We start from the raw sequence: 9,608 nt of genomic DNA, 5'->3' as shown, positions 1-9,608 counted from the left end.
TAATGCCTCGGGTCTGTGACACTAGAGCAAATTTCCATTTCCTGCTCTGTGATGACTCTCAGTTATTTTATTCCCTTCCCAGCCCCAGAGTCACTCTTTCATATCCAGGTGGGGAAGTAGATGCAGATTCCTGTCACTGCCGTAGTGCTGAGTGTTTTTAATTAGTGCATATCCACGGTGGAAGGCCCACTACGGTGGTCTTGTGTACAAGCTCGTGATCAGCTTGGCGAGCGGAGGGATGAAGAGAGTAGCTATATTCCCAGCTCCCCCCCCCCCCCAGTGACAGTGCTGGGCCACTGCCATCGCCATGGCGATGGGGGGAGTGTGTGCGTTAGTGTAAGTGTGTGTGTCTGGGGGGGGGGGGAAGTGGTGGCTAAGGCCTTTCATTATTAATGTGCACCGCGGCGTCCTTACCTCCTCTGAGCCCGCACAGCTCACTGCCTGACCTGCCATCCAAGGGAGAGGGAGTGGGGAGGGGGGTGAGGAGGCAGAGATAAAGAAAGAGAAGTGAGCCAGAGAAAAAGAAAGAGACAGCACAACTAGTGTATAGTGTCGAAGCACACAACCGGAAAGCAGAAATACTTACTTTGGTATTTCACATTTATTCACCTGAGACGGAAAACTACGAGATTAAGATTTTGTGTTTGGGGTGTGGCTGCAGGTGACAGGGGCTGCTGTCTGCTGAGGTGTAGCAGCCCGAGGGTTGGGGAGGGGGTCAGGTGGTGGGGGGGGGGGGGGGGTTGTCTTCATGCAGAGAAGTGTACGGCTTGGTGAGCAGGCCTGTCACACTGGGAAAATCCTGGAATCTTATCACCGCCTCACAGACTCTGAGCCGCACTGATCTACTCACCCTCATTGCCAGCAGACATGCCCTTCCCCCATCCGAATGCCCCTGCACAGGCTGGCCCCTTCTCGGCTCGCTCGCCACCTTCCTCGTACGGTGAGATAGCAGGAACTGATGCAGTCCAATTGTTGAGGAGGCAGGAATGTTGCTTGTAAAATCTGACTAACAGGAAGACAAAAACACAACCTTTGCAAGTGAGTATATAAGGGCCAGAGGGCTGGGGAGTCAGCAGTGACCCTTGTTTTACTGTATGAAAAACCCAATGTGCTCTATATTAATATCAAGGAGAGGTTTTCTTAAAGTTATTTTTAAGCATGATCTTACCAAACCACATGGTTGTATGAGGTTTCAATCTACTGTGTGAAAATACACAAATAAAATTAGTCATATATCAGAAATGAAGCCATAGTTCCCACATCATTCTGAAAAACAACTGATGAATAATCTCCTAATTTGACATGATGGTGCACCCTCCCTGAATGCTCCTCCTGTGGACCGTAGAAATCAATGCAGCCAATACTAGTATTGATCCCTCGAAATTGGTGCATTCTCTATTCAATAGATTTGATAACGGAGAACAAGTACTCTGATGACACAGATATTTTCAGATTAGAATTTTGCAAAACGGTCCCTTATGGGTGAGCCGACCGATCAGAACAGATATTGTGATAATATGGTCGGACAGACGCATTCACTGCCGATCCAAATGTGTGTTATGAGAAAGCTAGCAACCAAAGGAACAGGGGAAATGTTACTATGCAACAATTCAAACCAATGTTGGTCACACAGTAAACTTCTTACATGCTGTAGGGATAGAAATGCCAGGATTCTCATCAGTGTAGTTTATATATAATGAACAGCTGGAGTTTATAATTACTTTACAGAAAATAAACGTGATTGTTTAGCTCTCATTTGACCTTTTAAGATGTATGATAGGAGATAAGAAAGAGTTAATCCTCAAAGCACTGTTTGTGGGTCATTGTTAAATTGTAATTGGGTACAATGACAGCTTCATTATTTCATTTAGACACTGAAGTGTTTTTATAGGCCATTCACTTTAACGCATTTTCCATCCTATATCTTCAGAAAGGGATGTGTTATTTTGGCTACATTGTAATGCAAATATTCTGTAATTCACCTCAACCAACCCTGAGTGTGTTCATTTAAAATCACATTTTTGTACAGATATAATTTCACAAGAATAATTCAGAATTTCCCAGTGAGATCAGGCTTCATGTCGAGGTAAATGTGCTAAATAGCAAAGGATGCATCTCACTAGGGTATGAATGAATAAAATGTTTACTCTCCCAACCACCAGCACCGCCGCCCACCCACGCACCTCTCTACACATACATGCATATTTGACTGAAACCAAATGACTCTCAGCTGTTAAAATATTACTACAAGTGTGTTCATTTCACTCATTCATGATAAACACACACACAACAGTGGCTGTTTAACTGTATAATATATCATATATCATAAAGCTGAAAAAGTAGATACAAATGCTCCTCGGCTGTGCTGTTGTAAGGAAAACCATCTGTCATAATATCCTTTTACTTGTGGGATTGAAAACGTAAAGTAACACCAGTCTTTACTTTAAGAACATTACAGTACATCCTGCTGCAGGGTAAATCAGTAATATACAAGTGAAACACAATGTCTAAATACTGCTGTAATGAAACGATATATCTCAAAGCATATCGGAGTCTGTTGTACGTTTTTAACCTGAAGCACTAAACAGATGGAATCAGGATGGCTCTTTTTTTCTTGTTATTTTTTTTGCTGAAACGCCTTTTATAGTATGAGCCGCTGACAATCTGTTTTGGTGGAGAGTTGCTCAGATTTAGTTTCTTTAACTTATAGTTTTAAGTCCCATTAACTGACAGTGAGAAGCTTTAAGATGATTTAGTTTGAAACCTTAACTATGTAGCACATACAAACAACTTGCATTCATACTTAAATGGAAAACATACAGGGTTGTTTTGGAATTTTAATCATCTGTAATTTGGTACTTTTAGTAATGTGATTCATTTGTACGACAGCATGCCACGATAGGATATTCATCGTCGAGTCAAATAGTTAAGATCCGGCTGTTAGATCATCTTACATGCTAAAAATGAATAAGTGAAATAAGTGGTGGTGAAGGAAGTTTGCCCAGACTTCCTTCACCACCACTTTTTCAGTGTTTGAATATATTATTGATAAGCAGCAGCGCTTTAGGGATGTCTGAGGGCATGTTCATCAGAGAGAAAATTACAGAGGATCAGCACAATTTACAAGTGACCTTGCTCAGGGGGGCCTTCAAGCCATTTTGTGCTTCTTTTTTTTTCTACCTGTGTCGCACTCTTAGTAAAACAAGATTTAGGCTTTATTTTAACATCTGGTGCAGCCAAATGACTCACAGGTCAATAACACACATTTAAATGGTCTTACAATGCCTGAGCAGCGAGGAGAGGCTTTAATCAAGCTGGACAACAAAAGAGCAGATTCCTATAATTCCTGTGAATAACAAGCTCAGTGTTTTTGTGATCATTTTAATTCAAACATGATCCATTACTCTGTGTAACTCATCTCATGAAAATGTATTGAAGTTATGAAAATCATGATAGACTAGTCCCCCTAAGCACCTGACACAATCTGAACTGAAGGATCACCGCCTCGGGGAGCACAGGAGAACATCAATAAACAAAGCTTAAATAGCTGGTTTTAATATGCATTTGTTTGCGTGCTTAAGCAGACTGAGATGTGCTCCTGCAGCGCTCACTGCCAAGGTCTGCTCCTGCCTCGGACTGCAAGAGCCACAGCGTCCAGTTCGGTGCTAAATCAAACTGAATCATTTTCAACCTGACTAAAGTCTTTGCTATATTCTCTGCAAATAGACCAGAAGTCTACAAGGCAAAACATTAACTGTAAGTATGAAGTTATATTTCTTTCTGACTGTTTTCTGATTCACTGTACACGGAAACAACCATGTAATGATGTAACATGAAAAATATTATACCCATGGTTAAATTATGAAGCAAAGATCCATACTTCAGTATTGTTTATGGATGCTCCTTTAAGTGTACATATGGGAATTGTCTAAGTGTGGCACAAATGAATACACACACACACACACACACACACACACACACACACACACACACACACACACACACACACACACACACACACACACACACACACACACACACACACCATAAATAGAGCAAGAAACAAGGTTTAAAAATTCACTCATGCCCTAAATCATTTGAACATGGACACATACACCTCCTTACATCTTAAAACACTCTTATTTTCTTTCTATCTCTCTGCTTCTGTCTTTGAAACACACACACAAACAAACACACACACACACACACACACACACACACACACACACACACACACACACACACACACACACACACACACCCACACACACACACACACGCACATGCACAAACACCCTCACAAGGACACGAACGAACAGATTAAGTCCAAATCAATGACTGTGGCTGGACTGGGAGAGAGATTTCACCCAGGGTTCTCGTTAAGGTCTGACACATGCGGCAAAGGCTGGAGGGAGTGTTATTACCAGGGTGATGGTTGATAAGACACTCGTTTCTCCACGGTGCGTCCCGCGGGAAAATGCATCGTGCAGCCATGGAAACCATAAGGCTAGGTGATATGCTATAATTGGGCCAGCTTTTTAACGGTGCAGCTGCACAGCCAGGTAAGCCACTGTCTTCAAATGAGAAATTATAGTGGAGCCACAGCAGAGAATATGCAACCAATACCCAAGAATGTTTTTTTTCCTACCTGTTTGGTTTGTTTATCAAACAGACTAATGCAGAGAGGATATGTCACAAGATAATTCCCCCAGATAAGCTGCACATCACTTATGAAGAACATTAGAATGAATAGGCAAACACACTTGTCACTACATGTTTTGTTTTGCTTCCTTTTTTCCATTTTTTTGCTTCAGTCTGGAGGAAAACTGCATTAGGAAACACTGTATAAGATGGAGGAAGGAGACGAGGGAAAAAGGAGAGGAGGAGGTGGAGAATAGGGGGGAAAGATAGTCGACAGCCAATCCCTGCTCAGCCTCTGTAACTTGGTTGATTACGATCAATTTCCCTGGTATCGATGGCCTCCCTGGCCCTGAGCTACCCTCCCTCCTGCACTTTGCATGGTACGTGCTTTGTGTACCATGACATGACTCACACTCCACCACACCATCCCTTACACCCCTGGCTCTACCGCCTGCAGTCCCTCGATCCTGGCCTTGAGAAATATCAACAACTGGGTAGCAGTAGGGTTATAATCAAGCAATCAAAGAAAAACAAACACATTTTTTCTACTTCCATGTTCTCACAGTCTGTTTAAAACCTGAGTTAATGCAGTATCTCGAACTGATTGGCTTGGAGCATGTTTGGTGTAAAAGTTGAGGTGGTGTTACTGCAGCAGTGCAGGCGGAAGGTTTTTTTTCCTGTCAAGGCTGCTGAAGGATTGAGCACTAGCTGAAAAACTGTGGGAGACAAGGTGGAAATGATGAGATGAAGTTTGGTCACGACGTGCTGGACCGAAAGCCCCAAATCTGTATTTGTTCTGGGGAATGCGAAACTGTCCTCCCTCCGGCATGTGCGAGGGCGCATCCCGCTCGCTCTATCTCTGCACACTTGGCACGCTCTATCCGAATTAATTGCATCTCTGTGAGGGAGAGAGCGAGATGGATAGAGGGAGAGGGAGAGGTTTAGTCCTTCTGTTGGGCTGGTCTTGCTACAAGGGGAGTCATTTAAAATTCTGCCTCCCATGTGGCTCCTGGTTTTCACTTTAATGACCCCCCTCCTCTTCCTCTGCTTTTTACCCCATGACTTTCCTATGTTTGAGCTGCAAGCTGAGATTCCTACGGCTGCACGATGCAGATGCACACCTTCTTCCTGCACGTATACTAATAAATAATGCTTGGTTATTGACCAGCATCAAAGCAATTAGTGACAAAATCCTGAATGCACCTTCTGTCTTTCCCTCAAAGCCTTTTCCTTGCTTCCTCCCCCCTCCATCTCCACAATCAGCCGTTGCCGCCATCAGCGATCCAACTCTCCGCTGTATTCTGGATTGCCAATTACTGTGCGAGCACCACCTTTTCTCTGGGAAAATGGCCGCAACACCTGTTGTCAAGGCGTAGGTATCTTTGAATTAGGCCTTCGATTATGCTGTTAAAAAAGGATTGCTTTGTTTTGGAAAATATTAGATATATTTAGTAACCTGTTTCTGCTAGGTAACAATTTCTAAAGTCAGGATACTAACAAATATTTTGACCGATCCTGATTAGGACCAGTTTTATATACGTGCATGCCTGCCTGCGTGCGTGCGTGCGTGCGTGCGTGCGTGCGTGCGTGCGTGCGTGCGTGCGTGTAACAGAGGCAGCAGAAGGCCCTGTGGTCTGCCGCAGTGTTTACTGGCGCTACAGTGAAGCTCGGTAAGAGGCAGGATAGGAAATGGCCTCTGTAAGATAAAGCTGAGCTTTCTGCATGGTTCTCTGCAGGGGTCTCTCACACACACATACATATCACTGTGTGTGGGGTGGTGGTAGAGTGTAGGACAGCAGCGGCCCACAAGGTCAGCGCAGGCGGTGTATATGGTTGTTTTTCTCAGTTTTTTCTCTCTCTCAGCGGTGGAGCTGTGTGCTGCCTCCCCGGGTCTCTCCTCTATCTGGTCAATACCACCACGCAGCTTCTGACGATCAATGCAGGGTCAATACCTCTCAGACGCCTGCCTCTTTGTGCTCTCACTGATTTAGATACCACCTACCCAGGGCATCTTTTTTTTTACTTTTTCTTTCTCCCTCCCTGTTTTTTTATGACCCTGGCTCTGACTTAAATACGTGGACCTGCTGAAATTAGAGACACAGCAGTAAATCTGAGGACAGAGCGCACGTCCTCTGCCAAACGGCATAAACCTTAGCGTCTCATCAGGTATGCAGACGACTGTGGTGGTCTATTGTTTACCGGAAATGTCTTCCACCTTTTTCACTCGCTGTAAGACAAACAAGAAGGTCCATTATTCTCCAAGAGAAACTATGAATCATTAACGAAACCCTGCAGTTATATTCAGGATACCTCCAGAACAATCATTTGAATAAATGCTTTGTGGTTCAGGCTGGCTCCATAACAGTTTTATTCACCTGTAGATGGGGCTAGATTAAGTTTAAAAAATCCAAACTCTGACAGAATAGAGCCTTCAGTCGTTTATACACTCAGTCGTCAGCTGACCCATGAGCATGCAGATTACAGTCAGTCTGAAAGAATCTGTTAATGCCAAACGGCTCACATCTATTCCTGCTGCACATTCACACTGCTGCTGCTGATGGTGATGATGTTGATGCTGATGATGATGATGATGATGATGATGATGATGATGATGATGATGATGATGATGCTTTTGCACAAAAACAATCTTCTTAGCATGTCCTGGTGGATGCATTCAGTAACTACTGGACCAGTTATGATTATGAAAAGTTTATGGATGTGGAGGAATTATATAACAACTAATGGTTCAAATTAATATATATCGATGGACCCTTTCTTGGAAAAATAGGAAATACCCTCAACATATTTCTTGCAAATACACACAAATATTCTCTACTCTCTATGTTTTTACAGGGACATCATACCCAGATCTCCAGGAATGTACTAAAAACTATACAGAAGGACATAGCTCTTCCCTCACTAATGCTTTTGTACCATCCATTAGCAACTTGAATCTGGCTTTATTGAAACTCGAAAGCCGAATAAGAAATTGGTGTATGAATGTGTGCACCAAGCAACTAAGAAAATAAGTTGTTTACTTCACTGATTATACGACATCCTTGCTGAGTTCTTAATACTTTGGTCACATTGTCTAAAGAAATTTGTCAGATAATTTCTGGTAAGAAAGAAATCGTTAGCAGCGACGGTGCAGCTGTGGCGGAATAACGGCAGTGTGACATCTGGTGTTATTCCATTATTAGGGTACCAGTTTCCCCCATTGATTAACAAAACAACTCACACTCTTTGTACCAAAGGAGACAGAAGAGGTGGAGGAAAAATGATGCTAACACCAGCAGGAGGTCGTTGCTTCACACCGACGGTGAGTCAATCATGAAGAATAAAGCACAAATCATAACTCAAATGTATTCAAATCCAAAATAAATCATTATATCTCTCTGGAACAACTGAATGACCATTATGCACATTTTGGAGAAAAGGAGAAAAAACATTGATTTTTCAACTGAATAACAAACACAAGCCAAACCCAGTAGGCCATTAAAAACACCCACAGAGCCATTTGGCATTGTCCTTCTGGAAACCTATTACTCTTCACAAAGTGAATCAAGTGGGAGTAAACAATAAAAGTAAATGTATTAAAAACTGTGTTTTGACCAAATGTTGGCCCCTCGCTGATAATACCAATTCAAAGAAACTATCTTTAGCTGCAATATACAGCTTTCATTAGCAAGACGGCATTAGGAGTAAAGAAATAAAATGACAGCACGATACTTTAAATAACTGAACATGAACTGGCGGTATGAAATAATGTGTGACCCCATCGATAAAATACATTTTTAAAATACTCGAAACTTTTTTATCATTTAACTCTCAGTCTAAGAAATTTGAGTCACACTTCCAAGCGAGTCATACAGTCAGATGTGTATATTAGCATGATTAAGCACCACGTAATGCACATTAAAGTCATTATGGTACTTTTTTATCTCACTCGTTTTATTTAACCCAGAAGCAGGAACAATTTGGAAAATATTAAATTGAAATTCAGATGTGCATTTGTTTTTTGGTGACTAACCAGTGATTTAAAAAATACTATAAAGCATCTGAACATATCAGCTTTAGAATTATGAACCGTCCCCTTGTCATTTCAGCAGTAATACCCTGCAACCCTTATCACCTGTTGATATTGGACAATCCTGCAATATTCAATACGCGTTTTATTTTCTGCTACATCTATTTATGGCAGCTTTGGTATTCTCAGGCAACAGAAATACTTTTAAAAGGGTAAAGCTATTAGGGTTATGACAAGATACAGTAAATACACTTTAATTGCAGCCTGAGCCGAGCAGCCCTGTCTTTTCATATATATATCATATATATATATATATATATATATGTACAGGGTCAGATCAAACCTTGAATACTGATGTAAAGATTCTCAATCGGTAAATCACTCTCTTATTAACAGCTGACTCATTATCAAATCTGTCCGCCCCTACTTTCCTCCACCTCCTGACCCACTTTTGACCTCACATTAACTGCAGAGGCAGCAACTCTTCTCACTGTAGTGGTAAAATGTCAGCTTGAGATCTTCTGCTACTTAGAGTCCCTTTACTTGTGAAAGGAGCATTAGATTTCATCCTTTAGTTTACACTGTTAAACCATTTCAACACTGCAGTTATCCTCCTCTGACCACCGTCCATCTTCATTTCATGTCTGTGATGCAAAAAGTGGCACAGCAGGGTTTCCAGCATTGATATTCAGCATTGTTATTAAGAAACTTTGCCGGAGAGGGTGCTAAACGAATGTGTCGGCACAGGATAACATTCAATCAGAACAATTGTAAACAAGGGAGCAGCGGCACCCAAATTCAGGTTTCCAATCCAAAGACTAACCCAGTGGGAAAATGACCTAAATCCCACATTGTGACAGATCATTAAACCCACACGAGAGAAAGAAAAGAAGGATAAACAATGTGAAGAAACCAAGTATTACTGAATAGGGACAGTTCT

This window comes from Eleginops maclovinus, chromosome 11, assembly GCF_036324505.1.
Source record: "Eleginops maclovinus isolate JMC-PN-2008 ecotype Puerto Natales chromosome 11, JC_Emac_rtc_rv5, whole genome shotgun sequence".
NCBI lineage: Eukaryota > Metazoa > Chordata > Actinopteri > Perciformes > Eleginopidae > Eleginops > Eleginops maclovinus.
Note: the sequence above shows the minus strand (reverse complement) of the source record.